Raw genomic sequence first — 18,255 nt, 5'->3', positions numbered from 1 at the left:
ATGCGCCCTGTTCTGTTCAAGTGCGTTTTGGATGATGCCCTATTCTGTTCATGAAAAAAGAAATGTTTTTGTTAGGGAAAAGGTGTGACTTTTCAGCAGATTTTGGTGCAGGACAAGCTGGTATCTCTCGTGCAAAGTAAATGGGTCTGAATGAACTTGCATTGCTAGGAGAATTTATTGTGGATGATTACCCTGTTTAGTTAAGGAGAAAAGTGCACTTTCTTCTCTGAATGAACTGAACATGTTAGTCCATAGTAAATTATCTGCTATACTTGTCTGAATGAAGTGTTTTTGTTTGAATTAGTTTATGGGGTCCATATGTTTATTTCAGCAAGATAGGAACATCTATTTGCTATAATGTACTCTCAATTATGGTGTATTGTGAAGTACATGATCTTTTGGAACAGTTTACTGTCAATTTGCTGTTATTTGCATTCTATGAAGTACATGATTTTTTTCCTAATATAACTCTGTGAAGCATAAAAATGCACAAGGTGTGCTGTCAGAACTGAACAAGATAGTACTTCAGGGCTTGTACAAGTCAGTACTGAAATTGTACTGTCATTTTGGTGCACAGTCACTGAACAAGATAGCAAAATTTCATTTAGTGCATCTACAGTGAGATGATCTTTTCATAACAGCATACACTATATTTGTATATTTGGTTCACTGTAAATAAAACATAGTATTGCATACATGAGAACACATATAAGCAGACATATATTCCGAATCTTTTCAGATCAGCATACATTATACAATATACATAAGAAGATCAGCCATAGCATTGCGATTTTGCATTGTACCAAATTCCAAATATTTTCATAACACTTCCAAGAGGCATTGTACCAAATTCTGAATTTTGCATAACAAGATACAAGACAAATTCTAAACCTTTTTAACATCATACATTCTGAATTTTGCTTAACAGCTTACAAAGAAAAACAACATACATAAATGACTCCCTATTGGACTAATTTCTCCAGGATGCTTCTTTTTCTTCATGACAATCATTTCCAAAAGTGTGAAATGACAAAGCAGAACAGAGCAAGCACAAAGGACAACTGCAGTTTCTGAATCCTCTTCTTCAGGACATCAACTTCTCCACGATGCTGACTTCCAAATCACACACATATGCATCTAGCATCATGTTCTTTGCCAAGCTGGCATTTAGCAGACCATTTTCATTCCTTGACCGTTCCTTCAATCGATACACAACATCCCGCAAATCACCAGAGCATCCTTCGGAACTTCACCGTCCAGATATAAAAAGCAACGGGCTCCTGTAGGAGAACAACAACGTTGATTATTAATTTGGTCCCTCCTTCCAGCGAAGACCGGGCGACGTAGCGCTGTTGCAAGCTGAGAACGCCCGACCACAACCGCAGAGTGCCATGCAGGGCGCGGCGCCGCAACAGTTTCACTGCTACACGACGGGCGGCTCAGTCTCGGCCATGGCAATGCGTCGTGCGCCAGGCGGGAGACTAGTAAATTTGAGGAAACGCGTGGCCGGCCGTACGTACGGAGCCATCGTCGGTGGGCGCTGCCACTTGTATGAGCTCGCGATTCCGCCGACGAACGACACCAGAAGCGAAGCACAGCGACAGCGGAGATGGAGGCACACGCACCTGGACACATGGCTTCGTTCCTTCGGGGACGAGCAAGCGGCAGGCGACGGCGGATGGCGGACGGCGCCTGCGATTGCCAAGTCCTAGCGAACGAAAGGGGAGAGGCGTTTCTGGAGGCGACGATGCTCTGACGAAGAAAGAAAGGGAGGAGACGAGGTGATAAAAAGGAAGAAATGAGAGAGACAACTGACTAATTGGACCTTCTCAGCGTAATTTGTCCAGTCAACGCGTAATCTGCATCATGGGGGACAAAACCGCTCTAGATTGGACAGAAACCACTCAAGGGGGTTATTAACCCGGTTTTAGTAATTTCAGGGTGTTATTTGTCTCGATTTTGAGTTTAGGGGGTTATGTATCCTAAAGAATGGATTTGAGAATGATTTGTATACTTCTTTCTTTCGAAAAATAACCAATCAACGACACAGGAAGGCCCATTGGGCCATTACATACCAGCAGATCTGCGTCCAAGGACGGGGGAGTAGGGGCGTCTTCCAGACCATGGTACGTCCTGTCTTTTGAAGTAACTCTTGCGTTCACTCTTTTTTTTCTCAAAAAGAAAAAAAAACTCTTGCATTCACTCTTGTTTTTGAGAAAAAAAGGTCTTGTTCCTTTTTTTTTGCGAGTACAAAAAAAGGTCTTGTACCTATACGTGATAACGTGAGACCTGGGAAGATACCCTGGTGCACCCGGTGTCAGCGAACCCTATATGCATAAAATAATTTAGTGACTGAAAAAAATGTCAAAAAATCTGAAACTTTTTTTAAATCAAATATGATCAAGTATTGAACTCGTACAAAAAGATTTGCCAAGGACCGACTTTCATTGTAATTTGGGCGAAAAAAATCAAATGCTATATACAAATACTATTCACACTGTATTATCCTCGATTTTTTTGCCCTGAGTTCAACGGGAGTTATTTCTTGGTGAAACATTTTATACAAGTATAATACTTAATCATATTTGATTCCACAAAAATCAGATTTTTTTATTCTTTTGCAATTACTAACTTATTTTGTGCATATAGATGGTTGATACTTCTGTTTTTTTCTTTTCTTCCTCATTTTCAGATTTTACATCATGGTTGGCCACGGCTTCTTGCTGTAGAATTGTCCATGTAGGGGATTAAGCATGTGGTTCAGCTTGTTTTTATTGAGACTTATATTAGTCTGTACATTGTAGCCCTAGCTGCATAAAATTGAATTGGGAAATAAAATACTTCATGAAAATGGTGGACACGTGTACAAGTTTGTAGTTTTCTTTTTTGGAGAATACCACCTCCATTTCAAAATATTTGAAGTTCTAGGTTTGTTCTAAGTCAAACTCCCTTAAGTTTGGCCGAGTTTATAGAAAAAAAAAATACTAAGATCCACAACATCAACTACATATATAGTATGCAAATATACATTAGATGAATTTAATAAAACTACTTAGTGTCTTAGATGGTGGTATATTTTCTATAGACTTGGTCAAACATAAAGAAGTTTGGCTTAGAAGAAACCTAGAACTTCAAATATTTTGGAACAGAGGGAGCACTCTTCTTTGGAACAATCCGTCACTATCCCTCTACATATTGTCAGATTTATTCCCACGACAATACTCAACAATACTAATATGGTATTGTAGTCTTGATGGTATTTTGAACAAAATTGGTCAAACATTGCACTGTTTGACTTTGGATAAAATATATACGGCTTCTTTGAAGCACCGAGGAGTACTAGCTAGACTACTACTCCGTTCGTTAATAAATAAGCATAAGATATTTTAACTTTTTTCTAAATCCTATGTATATAGGCATACTTTAGTGTATTTGTTAACTAATTTCAGTTTGTACATAATCCATATTAATAAAATATTCGAAACATCTTATACTCCCTCGTTTCTAAATATAAGCCTTTTAGAGATTTGGACTACATCAGGATGTATAATGACGTATTTTAGATTGCGATTCACTCATTTTGCTTCACATTTAGTCTGTATTGGATTCTCTAAAAAGTCTTATATTTAGAAACGGAGAGAGAATTTGTGAACGGATGAAGTATTAGTCTTACTTTGATACAAGTTTGTTTTTTGAACTGCCATTCAGAAAGAAAAGGCTGAAAGGTACCACAAGTTACAGCCCAAACATCACATTTGGCAAAGGTCAAAAAGTTGATATTGTCAAATCTTTTTCTACATATTGATTTGTGGGGTTTTACCCTCAAAGAGGGAACCCTTCCAAAAATTCTCAATGACCCGTGAGAGTCAAAGAGGGGGTTTAGAAATAGTTTCCAATCAGCAATTGACGCGCCTCGGTATAACCTCTCTAGCTGCGTCATTGCCCCAAGCGCAAAGATGGGTGTACCTTATCCCAGGGATCTCTTTCTTATACCCGGGTCATCCTCAAACTATTTCTCCACAACCGATGTGGTACAATTAGCTCATCACGCCGCAGAGCGACAACCTGAGTTAATTAAAGCAGGTAGCCCGTTGGGCCATAAGGTACCAAGCTATCTCTTCGGCCCATGACATTATGTTTTGTTTTACGGGCAGTAGGTCTTGCACCCACGTGAGTCCCTGCTCAAAAAGAAAAAAAGAAAAAAAAAACTTCGTGAGTCCTGTTTGCTGCTTCTGCCGCTTTCTTTCCGTTTTTCCTTTCTTCTCCCCCTTTATTTGAAGCAAGGTTTGCTTGCTGAACGTTGGGCTGCTGGCCGGTCATTCAGTTTTAGAGCATTACTAGTAGAACCCTCAAATCCTCAAACCCTCACTAGCGTTTTAAGGGTCCAAAAATGTTATTTTGTGCACTTTTACGAGTTAAAAAATAGGGACAAAGATTAGAACCCTCAAACCCAACCCTTATAACGGAATATTCCCCATGAACGACGTTGTCGTTGCGCGTGGGAGGTCGACGGGGCGGCCGCCGGCGACGGGGGCGACTAGCAGCGGCGGTCGCGGGAGTTGGGAGGATTTTTCCCTCCCGCGCGAGGATAACCGCCAAATGAGGGTTGGGTAGGTTTTGCTCCCCAACCCTTACTTTTGAGGATTGGGAGAGGGTTTGAGGGTGGGACCTTTAAAAAAATTGAGGATTTGAGAGTTAAGGGGTTCTAGTCTACGGCTTTTTTTCGACAAAAACTGTAAAAAAAAAAAAGCAGTTATTTTTAAGGGTTTGCGGGTTTGAGGCTCTACTAGTAATGCTCTAAGGGCCTGTTCGGCCCTCCTCCGCTCCACACTCTCGCTCCGGGAGTTGGCGGAGCGCAAGTTAAAAATCTCGGAGTGGGGGAATAGGTGCTCTGCAGATCCTCAAATTTGGCGGAGCTAGTGGATCACCGAACAGCGCCTAAGAGCAAGTCTAATAGAGCCCTCAAACCTCTAAAAATAACCGTCTTTTTTACAGTTTTCGCCGAAAAAACATCGTAGACTAGAACCTCTAAACCCTCAAACCCGTAAAAAAAATTAGAGGTCCAACCCTCAAACCAGTTTGCAACCTGTAGAAGTAGGGGTTGAGAGGGAAATCTCCCCCCAACCCGCACTCCTCCTCCTCTCTCGCGCGGGAGGAAACACCCTCCTCCTCCCGTCGCCTCCTGCCGCGCCGGCCATGGAGGGCCCCGCCGCCGCGCCCGCCCCGGTGCCCGCCCACCCGACCGTGGCCAACGTGGTGGCGGCGACCCATGTCGGGGCCAAGCGGCGGCGGGAGGGCCTCGCACCTCCTCCTCCCGCCTCCCCGGCTCCCGCCCCGGCCACCGTCACCGCCCCGGCGCCCCCCCCCCCCCCCCCCCCCCCGCCTCCTCGGCTCCCGCCCCGGCCACCAAGAAGAGCCGGCCGAAGAAACCATCCAAGGTCGCCCCGGCCGTGAAGATGCCGCGGAAGAAGCCCATGCCCCCGCCCTCCTCCGTCGCCGAACCTCCTTTTGTCGCTGTGGCCGAACCTCCTCCCGCCGCGCACGAGGTGTTCGAGAAAATGGCAACCCCATCCTCGTTCATGGACCTCCTCCAAAACGCGGAGGTGGACCTCGGGGCTCCGCCTCTCGAACCCTTTAGGGTTGGTGACAACTTAGAGGAAGATGAGGAGATGAAGGTGATGATGACAAGGAGGTGGCCGAGATAGGGGAGGAGGCATTCACCGCCGCTTCCCGCCCACACGCGCGGTCGACAAACTACACCGAGGCGGAAGATATCCTCTTGGTTCGTGCTTGGGAAGCTGTCGGAATGGATGCAACCACCGGCACCGATCAAACCGGTAAACGGTATTGGCAAAGGATCGAGGACACCTATTGTAGGATCAAGCCGAAGAATAGTGGGTTCATCTCTCGCACTTACCGGTCGCTTCAAGGCCGGTGGGAGTTGATGAAGCCCGCTTGTGCTCGTTGGAGTGCGGCCATGGACCAAGTGAGGGATGCACCACCTAGTCGAACCGTGGAGAGTGACTATGTGAGTACATATTTCTTCACTATTTTGATTATGTGTGTGTACTATGCTATTGGTGGGTTCTTATGTAATTTATGTGTGGTTGATAGGAGACAATTGCCGGCATGAGGTACAAGAAGATGGCCGCTTCCAAGGGCAAGCCATTCCCATTTAAGCATGCTTGGACAATTCTTCAAACCTTTGACAAGTGGAAGTTGAGGGATCAAGAGACCGCACCCAAGAAGTTGGCAATGCTTAGGATGGATGATAGTGAAGATGAGGAGGAGAGGAACTTGGGCAAGCCCGAGGGAACCAAGAAGGGCAAGCTAAGGGTGAAGATGGAAGAAGAGGCGTCAAGCCTAAGGGAGAAGATGGACCACATGATGAAGGCAAGAGAGGAATTGACAACGAAGACATTGGAGACGAAACTTGTTATCACCGAGAAGAAGAAAGAGGTCAAGCTTGCACAAGTTGAAGCAAAGCGTGAAGAAGCAAGGCGCAAGGCCGAGTTGGAGGAGAGGATGATCAAGATCAGAGGCAAAGGTATGTAAAGAACTCATGGTGGAAGAGAAAGAGCACATGATGATGTCCAAGAAGGACATGGATCAAGACCAATTACAATGGTGGAAGGACTACAAGGAGGACATCGCGGAGAGGAAGAGGATGTTCCGTGTTGCGTCCTCTACTTTTCGAGGTGACACTCCGATGAGTAGTTGTGGCAATGGCGGTGTGTACGACTCCATCGGTGCCCATGGAGATGCTTGATGGAGCCCACATGTGGTCTAGGAGATGGCGCCGAGGTGCAACCTTTTGGTGATGGTGCCGATAAGAGGAGGAAGATGATGATTTTGTGATGTAAACTATTAAACCATGCATCAATGATTGTCATTTGATAGTTTGTTTGGAAGTTGATTGTGTTCTTGTTGTCATAAATTGTGAGATGTCAAATAATAGATTTAAAGGTTGGGGTTGAGGCAAAGACTAGAACCCTCATCTATCCCATCATTTATAACCCAATTGTGAATAATGCAACAAGCCATAACAATGTCAACTTGTGTTGGAAATAGAAAGAATGGGGTGGCATCATCAAGTATCTTGAATCTTCTCTTCAATGAGCCAAATGCACATTCTACGGTCACGTGAAGAGAAGAATGCCTAAGGTTGAACAGCTCCTTCTCGTTTTGCACAGGGTTGTTTCCCCACTCATTCAAGTGATACCCCACGCCACGAAAAGGAGGCAAAAAACCCGGTTTGGCTCCATATCCAGCATCAACTAGATAAAATTTTCCTAAACGAGGGACATTCAGGTTACTTGGTTATATATATAAATACCCCATTGACAATACAGATGTATATAGTTCATCTATTACCTTGTGGGACACGTAGACCATTCTCACGTTCTAAAGCATCACGTAAAACTAGAGCATCATGTGCTGTCCCCTCCCAACCGGCCAAAACATATGTGAATCGAAGGTCAAAATCTACAGCCGCCATCACATTTTGAGTAGCATAAGTCTTTCTACCACGAAAGGCAACCTCCATATCCGGTGTAACGGAGGCTCGCACATGTGTGCCATCAATAGCTCCAATACAATCCTATTTGGTGAAAACAAAACCCAAAAATTAGTATCTAAACAAATTCATGCCTACAATGACAAAATATAGTTGTCACTCCGTCTCACATACCTTAAAGTATGGATCCCACCGGTAGTTTCCTTCTATTTTGGTTTGGGTCTCCAATGAAGGCTTCCTAATAAGGTCATCTCGAAGCTCACCAATGGCATGGAGTACCCTTTTGAAGTAACGGCTCACAACTTCACCGGATCTACCAAAATTGGCGCCAATTACCCTATTTCTAACGTTGTGCCCAACGGTGTGCAGGAACATTGCTAGTTGTTGCTCAACAGTCAAGTGTATTGTGTCATTTAGCAAGTTGCGATCCCTAAACAGTTGACAAAACCTAAAGAAAGGTTCTCTCCGAAGCCTAAGCATGTTCACACAAGTTGTGTCATTCTTTCATATTTTATTGTCAAAATACTCTCTTCTCATCCTATCTCTCTCATCAATTGGGGCATACGTAATTGCTTCTCTTCTTTTTCTTTTTCTGGATTGAACAACCAATGTTATCATGTTGATAAACCATTGTGCCGCAGCCGCATAAATTAGAGTGAATTCCAATTTTTACCCCTAAGTTTAACATTTTTGACGCTAATTACCCTATTTAAGAGAATTTCATCCGGCATACCCCATTTAACAAAAGTGTTGCCACAAATTACCCTCTTCTATTTTTTGTGAGTGTTCTGATCTATGGGCCCTGATTACCAGGTCCACGTGGCGTGCCACGTCGTCAGTTTTTTTCCTTGGCGACTTTTCTACAGACTGAACCGATTCGCCAGCTTCTGCCGACCGGACCGGGCCGATGGCAAGCACACGCAGACGCATGTCCTCACCGATTTACAGGTCGCTTGAGTCTGATGCACCACGATCCCATCCAATCCCGCCACGCATATCTCGCTGGAGTCTGTTGCGCCACGCATGGATCACTAGAGGAGAGGGTAAACCCTGGACTTTGCCCATGGATCACCGGAGCATCATCAAACCAACCATCACAGAATCACTAGAGGAGTTAACTGCACCCTGCATCAAGCAAGAACTATTCACACATACAGTAGGCCAACGATGTATGCACAGGGAGTCTAGTTCCATGGAGAAACAATTCAGAGGAAGAAAGAAATACCTGAACTTGCTGACAGTGACGGGCGGGGCGGGATAACGCGCCAGCATGGGACTACACACTCGAGGCACGGCAGCCGCACGCTGTTGTCGTCGCCGCCCTTCAACACCCTCCGCCACCGTCACGGCCCTTCAGCACCGCCGCCACCGTCGCGGCCCTTAGGCACCCGCCGTCTCCGTTGCCGCCATTCAGCACCCGCAATTGCCGTCGATGTCATTCAGCACCTGCAGCTGCCATCATTTCCCTTCAGCACAGGCCGTCGCCGTCGCCGTCGTAAGCGAATCCCTAACCCTAGGCGCGAGCGAGAGCAGTGCGTGCAGTAAGAAGCCGGGCGACCGGTGCGTGCGCTAGGCTAGACGCGAACGCGGTGCGGCCTGGGTCGAGCGTCGATCGCCACGACTGACGGTGCGTGCGGTTCAGTGATCCGGTCGGGCTCAGCGGCGTGGACTGGTTTCACATGAGGAAAAAACCCAGAAAAACCGACGACGTGGCATGGCACGTGGACTTTGCAATCGGGACCCATGAATCAGAATGCTCACAAAAAATAGAAGTGGGTAAACCCTGGCAACACTTTTGTTAAATGGGGTATGCCGGATGAAATTCTCTTAAATGGGGTAATTAGCGTCAAAAATGTCAAACTTAGAGGTAAAAACTGGAATTCACTCCATAAATTAACATCTTTATTTTTCCGTCCGTCTACAATGCAATTATAAATGATACTTTAACATGTTAACAAGAATAATTCAATAGCATACAATCTGTCTATAAGAAGCCAATTATTCAGAGGTAAATCAACATTCTTTTCTACTGTCAAACATTTCAGAAAAAGAAATATGGGGTTAGACAGTGGGGTGTATGTGTTACCTCAATTGAAGGAGTTGTGCTGCCAGAAGTGTTCACGGTGACCTTGAAATATCCTGCAATAGTAGATAACATACAATCAGTTCCCACAAAAAAATACAGATAGTATAGATCAGTCTTGTACACACACACATGAGCAGACTCTAGAACACACACTCATGAACATTATGCATCAGTCTGCAACAGTAAACTTCAGAACACACACACGCCGATGCAGCCGAGCGGATTCAGCCGTGCACATGCAGCCGAGCGCAGCACCGGATGCACTTGCGCTCGCCGTGGAGAAGCTCCCGTGTGCACTTGCGCCGCTCGTTGGAGAATCCTTCTCCACCTCCACCTGCAGGCCCTGGTGGCGAGCTCCTCCCATGGCCAGGCTCCCCACGGTGGGCATGGGTGGCCTCCTGGTGCCGCTCGCGCCTCCTCAAGCCCCTAGCCGCCGTCCTCGTTCAGATCTCGCGCCGCCGCCTCAAATCTAGCCAGCGTCGCCCCCGTGCACACCCTCCGCAACGACCAACCGGCACACGCGATTGATGGAGGTGGGGAGATAGAAGGAAAGGAGGAGAGAGGGAAAGAGTAGAGGATTCACCTCTCGCCGGCCTCTCTGCTAGATGCGCCGCCGCCGCTGTCGCCGCCGCTCACGGAAGAGGGAGATGAGTAATGGGGAAAGTGAGGGTTTCACGGGGGGTGAGGCGGGGTCAATACGCGAAAATATTGTTTCGTGCCTGGACGAAGCAACGCACGCGCGGGGTGGCTGCCGCGACCCGCTCGTTTTTCGCGGGTGACCCCAGCCCCGTTTTTGGCGAATATTCGAGGCATCTGGTTGCCCCTATCCTCCCTCGCCTCGGATCCAAACGTGTGGCATCTCCCGGATAAAAGGGCTATCCCTGTCCCTCAGAGGATATTCCTGCAACCAAACACATCCTAACTTTTCTGTACATCGAGATCTACCAGAGCGCACCAGCAGCCTGGACTTGCGCAAAAGGGCTCGCCACCCCGCTCACCAATCCAACGGAAAGTCTCTAACCCGTAATCGAGATGATGAACAAGCAATGAGTCTCTTGAATCTTGATTCCGGGTGGTATTACGTCAAACAAGCTTGTCCAATGTTACTTCGTTCGTCATCATGTCCCATCGAGATTAATTCGAGGTTCTGCTTGCTGACCGTGTGAGTGTGTGGTCTGTACAGTCTGAATCCAGAAAATCTGTATGGTATGTCTATATTATTGCATCACATATTCATGGACTAATTCAGAGTCTATCGCCGTGAGTCATTGTAACGTTGGATCTTGGTTCAGGAGCGGTGTGTAGCTCCTTCACGAGCTATCTGTATGGTTTGCCCTGCTCTTAGAGCATTACTAGTAGAACCCTCAAATCCAATTCTTGTGTTTGGTTGCATGGACAAGCTAGGGTGGTTGTGGGTATCCCCAACCAGGTGGCTAGGGATAGCCTTTTTTCTGTTTGGTTGGAAGGGTAGGGTTATCCCATTTTTGTTTGGTTCAGAGGATGAAACGTGGTTGAGGATAGCCATCAGAGTGTTCGGTTCGAGGGATGAATGAATGATAAGGGTTCTGGTAATCTTTTTTACTTGAGGTGGTGAGATTACCCTCACAATTTGCAAGGGTTTGGACATTGAGAAAGTAACTTAAATAGTAATTACAAATAGTAACAAAGTACAATAATTCAGCAAATAATAGTCATTACAAATAGTAATTTCAGCAAATAATATGTCCTTACAAATAAGTTCCAGCACACAGAATAGTTCAACAAAGTACAATAATTCATCACAACGACCTAAATGACATAGTAGTTACTACATATTTTGACCTTGCAAATGGTTTTGTCGGTCTTCCCACATTTGATCAGTAAGTCCTTGCCTAAAACTAGCCATGTATGCATGTTCATGTGCTTGACCACTTGATGACGAAGCATGAGTAATATTTGGCACCCATTCATCCTCGGGTATGATATATTCATCTATCCCATCATTTATAACCCAATTGTGAATAATGCAACAAGCCACAACAATGTCAACTTGTGTTGGAAATAGAAAGAATGGGGTGGCATCATCAAGTATCTTGAATCTTCTCTTCAATGAGCCAAATGCACATTCTACGGTCACGTGAAGAGAAGAATGCCTAAGGTTGAACAGCTCCTTCTCGTTTTGCACAGGGTTGTTTCCCCACTCATTCAAGTGATACCTCACGCCACGAAAAGGAGGCAAAAAACCCGGTTTGGCTCCATATCCAGCATCAACTAGATAAAATTTTCCTAAACGAGGGACATTCAGGTTACTTGGTTATATATATAAATACCCCATTGACAATACAGATGTATATAGTTCATCTATTACCTTGTGGGACACGTAGACCATTCTCACGTTCTAAAGCATCACGTAAAACTAGAGCATCATGTGCTGTCCCCTCCCAACCGGCCAAAACATATGTGAATCGAAGGTCAAAATCTACAGCCGCCATCACATTTTGAGTAGCATAAGTCTTTCTACCACGAAAGGCAACCTCCATATCCGGTGTAACGGAGGCTCGCACATGTGTGCCATCGATAGCTCCAATACAATCCTATTTGGTGAAAACAAAACCCAAAAATTAGTATCTAAACAAATTCATGCCTACAATGACAAAATATAGTTGTCACTCCGTCTCACATACCTTAAAGTATGGATCCCACCGGTAGTTTCCTTCTATTTTGGTTTGGGTCTCCAATGAAGGCTTCCTAATAAGGTCATCTCGAAGCTCACCAATGGCATGGAGTACCCTTTTGAAGTAACGGCTCACAACTTCACCGGATCTACCAAAATTGGCGCCAATTACCCTATTTCTAACGTTGTGCCCAACGGTGTGCAGGAACATTGCTAGTTGTTGCTCAACAGTCAAGTGTATTGTGTCATTTAGCAAGTTGCGATCCCTAAACAGTTGACAAAACCTAAAGAAAGGTTCTCTCCGAAGCCTAAGCATGTTCACACAAGTTGTGTCATTCTTTCATATTTTATTGTCAAAATACTCTCTTCTCATCCTATCTCTCTCATCAATTGGGGCATACGTAATTGCTTCTCTTCTTTTTCTTTTTCTGGATTGAACAACCAATGTTATCATGTTGATAAACCATTGTGCCGCAGCCGCATAAATTAGAGTGAATTCCAATTTTTACCCCTAAGTTTAACATTTTTGACGCTAATTACCCTATTTAAGAGAATTTCATCCGGCATACCCCATTTAACAAAAGTGTTGCCACAAATTACCCTCTTCTATTTTTTGTGAGTGTTCTGATCTATGGGCCCTGATTACCAGGTCCACGTGGCGTGCCACGTCGTCAGTTTTTTTCCTTGGCGACTTTTCTACAGACTGAACCGATTCGCCAGCTTCTGCCGACCGGACCGGGCCGATGGCAAGCACACGCAGACGCATGTCCTCACCGATTTACAGGTCGCTTGAGTCTGATGCACCACGATCCCATCCAATCCCGCCACGCATATCTCGCTGGAGTCTGTTGCGCCACGCATGGATCACTAGAGGAGAGGGTAAACCCTGGACTTTGCCCATGGATCACCGGAGCATCATCAAACCAACCATCACAGAATCACTAGAGGAGTTAACTGCACCCTGCATCAAGCAAGAACTATTCACACATACAGTAGGCCAACGATGTATGCACAGGGAGTCTAGTTCCATGGAGAAACAATTCAGAGGAAGAAAGAAATACCTGAACTTGCTGACAGTGACGGGCGGGGCGGGATAACGCGCCAGCATGGGACTACACACTCGAGGCACGGCAGCCGCACGCTGTTGTCGTCGCCGCCCTTCAACACCCTCCGCCACCGTCACGGCCCTTCAGCACCGCCGCCACCGTCGCGGCCCTTAGGCACCCGCCGTCTCCGTTGCCGCCATTCAGCACCCGCAATTGCCGTCGATGTCATTCAGCACCTGCAGCTGCCATCATTTCCCTTCAGCACAGGCCGTCGCCGTCGCCGTCGTAAGCGAATCCCTAACCCTAGGCGCGAGCGAGAGCAGTGCGTGCAGTAAGAAGCCGGGCGACCGGTGCGTGCGCTAGGCTAGACGCGAACGCGGTGCGGCCTGGGTCGAGCGTCGATCGCCACGACTGACGGTGCGTGCGGTTCAGTGATCCGGTCGGGCTCAGCGGCGTGGACTGGTTTCACATGAGGAAAAAACCCAGAAAAACCGACGACGTGGCATGGCACGTGGACTTTGCAATCGGGACCCATGAATCAGAATGCTCACAAAAAATAGAAGTGGGTAAACCCTGGCAACACTTTTGTTAAATGGGGTATGCCGGATGAAATTCTCTTAAATGGGGTAATTAGCGTCAAAAATGTCAAACTTAGAGGTAAAAACTAGAATTCACTCCATAAATTAACATCTTTATTTTTCCGTCCATCTACAATGCAATTATAAATGATACTTTAACATGTTAACAAGAATAATTCAATAGCATACAATCTGTCTATAAGAAGCCAATTATTCAGAGGTAAATCAACATTCTTTTCTACTGTCAAACATTTCAGAAAAAGAAACATGGGGTTAGACAGTGGGGTGTATGTGTTACCTCAATTGAAGGAGTTGTGCTGCCAGAAGTGTTCACGGTGACCTTGAAATATCCTGCAATAGTAGATAAATACAATCAGTTCCCACAAAAAAATACAGATAGTATAGATCAGTCTTGTACACACACACATGAGCAGACTCTAGAACACACACTCATGAACATTATGCATCAGTCTGCAACAGTAAACTTCAGAACACACACACGCCGATGCAGCCGAGCGGATTCAGCCGTGCACATGCAGCCAAGCGCGGCACCGGATGCACTTGCGCTCGCCGTGGAGAAGCTCCCGTGTGCACTTGCGCCGCTCGTTGGAGAATCCTTCTCCACCTCCACCTGCAGGCCCTGGTGGCGAGCTCCTCCCATGGCCAGGCTCCCCACGGTGGGCATGGGTGGCCTCCTGGTGCCGCTCGCGCCTCCTCAAGCCCCTAGCCGCCGTCCTCGTTCAGATCTCGCGCCGCCGCCTCAAATCTAGCCAGCGTCGCCCCCGTGCACACCCTCCGCAACCAACCGGCACACGCGATTGATGGAGGTGGGGAGATAGAAGGAAAGGAGGAGAGAGGGAAAGAGTAGAGGATTCACCTCTCGCCGGCCTCTCTGCTAGATGCGCCGCCGCCGCTGTCGCCGCCGCTCACGGAAGAGGGAGATGAGTAATGGGGAAAGTGAGGGTTTCACGGGGGGTGAGGCGGGGTCAATACGCGAAAATATTGTTTCGTGCCTGGACGAAGCGACGCACGCGCGGGGTGGCTGCCGCGACCCGCTCGTTTTTCGCGGGTGACCCCAGCCCCGTTTTTGGCGAATATTCGAGGCATCTGGTTGCCCCTATCCTCCCTCGCCTCGGATCCAAACGTGTGGCATCTCCCGGATAAAAGGGCTATCCCTGTCCCTCAGAGGATATTCCTGCAACCAAACACATCCTAACTTTTCTGTACATCGAGATCTACCAGAGCGCACCAGCAGCCTGGACTTGCGCAAAAGGGCTCGCCACCCCGCTCACCGATCCAACGGAAAGTCTCTAACCCGTAATCGAGATGATGAACAAGCAATGAGTCTCTTGAATCTTGATTCCGGGTGGTATTACGTCAAACAAGCTTGTCCAATGTTACTTCGTTCGTCATCATGTCCCATCGAGATTAATTCGAGGTTCTGCTTGCTGACCGTGTGAGTGTGTGGTCTGTACAGTCTGAATCCAGAAAATATGTATGGTATGTCTATATTATTGCATCACATATTCATGGACTAATTCAGAGTCTGTCGCCGTGAGTCATTGTAACGTTGGATCTTGGTTCAGGAGCGGTGTGTAGCTCCTTCACGAGCTGTCTGTATGGTTTGCCCTGCTCTTAGAGCATTACTAGTAGAACCCTCAAATTCAATTCTTGTGTTTGGTTGCATGGACAAGCTAGGGTGGTTGTGGGTATCCCCAACCAGGTGGCTAGGGATAGCCTTTTTTTTCTGTTTGGTTGGAAGGGTAGGGTTATCCCATGTTTTGTTTGGTTTAGAGGATGAAACGTGGTAGAGGATACCCATCAGAGTGTTTGGTTCGAGGGATGAATGAAGGATAAGGGTTGTGGTAATCTTTTTTACTTGAGGTGGTGAGATTACCCTCACAATTTGCAAGGATTTGGACATTGAGAAAGTAACTTAAATAGTAATTACAAATAGTAACAAAGTACAATAATTCAGCAAATAATAGTCATTACAAATAGTAATTTCAGCAAATAATATGTCCTTACAAATAAGTTCCAGCACACAGAATAGTTCAACAAAGTACAATAATTCATCACAACTACCTAAATGACATAGTAGTTAGATTGCACGTGAACAATCTGGTGCGGGGTCGCGATCACGGCCGAAATGGATCGGAAGTTTAGCGGACCAGGAAGGAAAGGCTGATACTTTTTTTCTTCTTTTTTGATAATCAAGATACTTTGGGACGAGAAAAGTCTGTCGGCCTTTGCCTGAGAAAAGTCTTGCTTGAGGCCAGTTCAGTCAGGGATTCAGACGAGGCGTCGTGGTTGGGCATGGTGCGTCTCTGTAGCACTGTCTGTGTAGGAATTAAGCGGACCGTTCAGCCTTGTTTGTGCACTACTACTACTACATTGTAATGCATAAACTACAGATAATCGCTGTTCGCCAGTGAAGTAGGAACGGTCAGCAGGTAGAATCGGCGACTCCATCCGTTTGGGGGCTGCCTAGACTTGCTAGACCTGAACATTACTCTCTGAACACTAAAAAGTTGCATCTCCAGATTGCTTCCCAACTCAACCACATCCATTGAATTTTACACACACTTTGTTTTCAGTACTGCACAAATCAGATACTAAGATATTGCTATTTTCATTCAGACTATTTTCGGTGTTCGTTAGTCAGGTAGAGATCCTCCTGGTGGCAGCACAAGAGAGTCCGGCGCTCCCTGCTACTATATTGGCAGCACAACATGCCAAGGGGTTGAACCGGAATTATATGTAAAATAAATCTTGTCAACACCATTGACTTTTGCCGGAAAGAAAGATTTTATATTTCAATTTGTTGGGTATTACCCTCACTAGGAGGGAACCCTTCCAATAATTCTCAGTGACCCATGAAGGCCAAAGAGGGGGTTTAGAAATAGTTTTCAACCAGCAATTGACGCGCCTCAGTATAACCTCACTAGCCGCATCATTGCCCCAAGCGCAAGGCGAGTGTTCCATAGCCCAGAGATCTCCTTCTTATAGCCGGGTCATCTTCAAACAATTTCTGCACAAACGATGTGGTACAATTAACCCATCACCGACCTGAGCTAATTGGTTCTGGAAAACACGACCTGAGTTACGTAAAACAGAAAGGCCCATTGGGCCATCACGTACCAGCCCTTCGCTTTGAGCCTCCCGGTGCACCAGTATAATAATATGGCTAGATTTGTGCCGCTTCTCGGCCCATGGCACCACGTTAGTGGCTTTTGTATTTCCACTGAAAAAACAATGCTGTAGTTCTTGTACCTATCCGCGAGTGCGCGTAACGTGAAACCTGTGCTACTTCTCCTTCCTCTTTTTATTTTTTCTTTCTTCTCCATCTTCTTTTATAGCCTTGCTGATTAATAAATCATCTAAAATGTTTCGCGGACTAGGAAAGGTCGGAACTACATTTGGATGGGAAAAGTTTGCCTGAGTAAGGCAAATGCGTGCCACTGCTGCCGGAGAAGCAGTTGCTCCAGGTTTCAATCAGGGGTTTAGATTCGACGTTATGGTTGAGCATGGCGCGTTCAGGTAGAATTGTACATTTAGGGAATTAAGCAGGTCGTCCAGCTTGCTTATATTATAGTTTGTATCACCCCGTTCTAAATTTTTATTGCGTACTTCATGATTCTAATTTGATATTGCAGTTCTTAGTTTCTATAAATTTAATCAAACATTGCACCGTTTAACTTGTAATCAAATCTACACGCCTTCTTTGCACCAAGGATTAGACAACTATAATTGGGTACCATTGGTTAGGTGTAAAGTTTTTTTTTTTGGGGGGGGGGGGGGTATGCTTAAGCGTACCATCTTTATAGAATGAGAGAATAAGTTTTACATGATTTTCAAAGTCCAATCACATGATGACTGGAAGGCAAAAAGACACCACACCATTTTTTGTCTTTTTTTGCGGAAAAAAACCCTTAGATCTATTAGCAACACCAGCAATACAAACAACCCCCCAAAGGAAGAAAAATTACACCAAGGTCAAAGGGAGTTGACTGCCTCCATATTCCAGAACGGGCCGGTGGCGCGCCTCCACCGATGCTCCACTGCTGGAGCCAGCATGTCCATGTTGGTGGCGGATGGGAACTCCGGTCCCCGATCCTATCGGATCATCGCCATGGAGAAAAGAGTCATCGATGTCCAATATGCCACAAGTCCAAAAGAGCTCCGCCCACGCACAAGCGGATGACACCACGGGCAGAAGCATCCTAACCTTGCCACCCATAGTATGTCAGGAATTTACGCCGAGGATCCGACGATTCCATTTGGATCGGTGAAGTTTTAGTGGACCGAATCCGAGCTGACAAACTCCCTATCACATCGCTGCCATCTTCCAAGCGCCGATGCCACGAGAAAAAAAA

At 46.2% G+C, this 18,255-nt stretch overlaps 2 non-coding genes and 1 pseudogene across 2 annotated transcripts; 1 reads left to right on the top strand and 2 right to left on the bottom strand.

Moving 5' to 3' along the window:
- Window positions 1–3,812: 3,812 nt before the first annotated feature.
- On the bottom strand, window positions 3,813–3,958 carry LOC125549794 (U4 spliceosomal RNA). The gene has a single exon (XR_015600057.1). It is a non-coding gene; the product is annotated as a U4 spliceosomal RNA (small nuclear RNA).
- Window positions 3,959–5,558: 1,600 nt separating this feature from the next.
- LOC147980622 (uncharacterized) lies at window positions 5,559–6,555 on the top strand (annotated as a pseudogene).
- A 10,151-nt stretch (window positions 6,556–16,706) lies between these two features.
- LOC125549795 (U4 spliceosomal RNA) lies at window positions 16,707–16,854 on the bottom strand. The gene has a single exon (XR_007301513.1). It is a non-coding gene; the product is annotated as a U4 spliceosomal RNA (small nuclear RNA).
- Window positions 16,855–18,255: the final 1,401 nt, after the last annotated feature.

This window comes from Triticum urartu, chromosome 3A (assembly GCF_056163025.1).
Source record: "Triticum urartu cultivar PI428250 chromosome 3A, HENAU_Tu73, whole genome shotgun sequence".
Lineage (NCBI taxonomy): Eukaryota > Viridiplantae > Streptophyta > Magnoliopsida > Poales > Poaceae > Triticum > Triticum urartu.
Note: the sequence above shows the minus strand (reverse complement) of the source record. Positions and strands in the feature narration are given on the sequence as shown.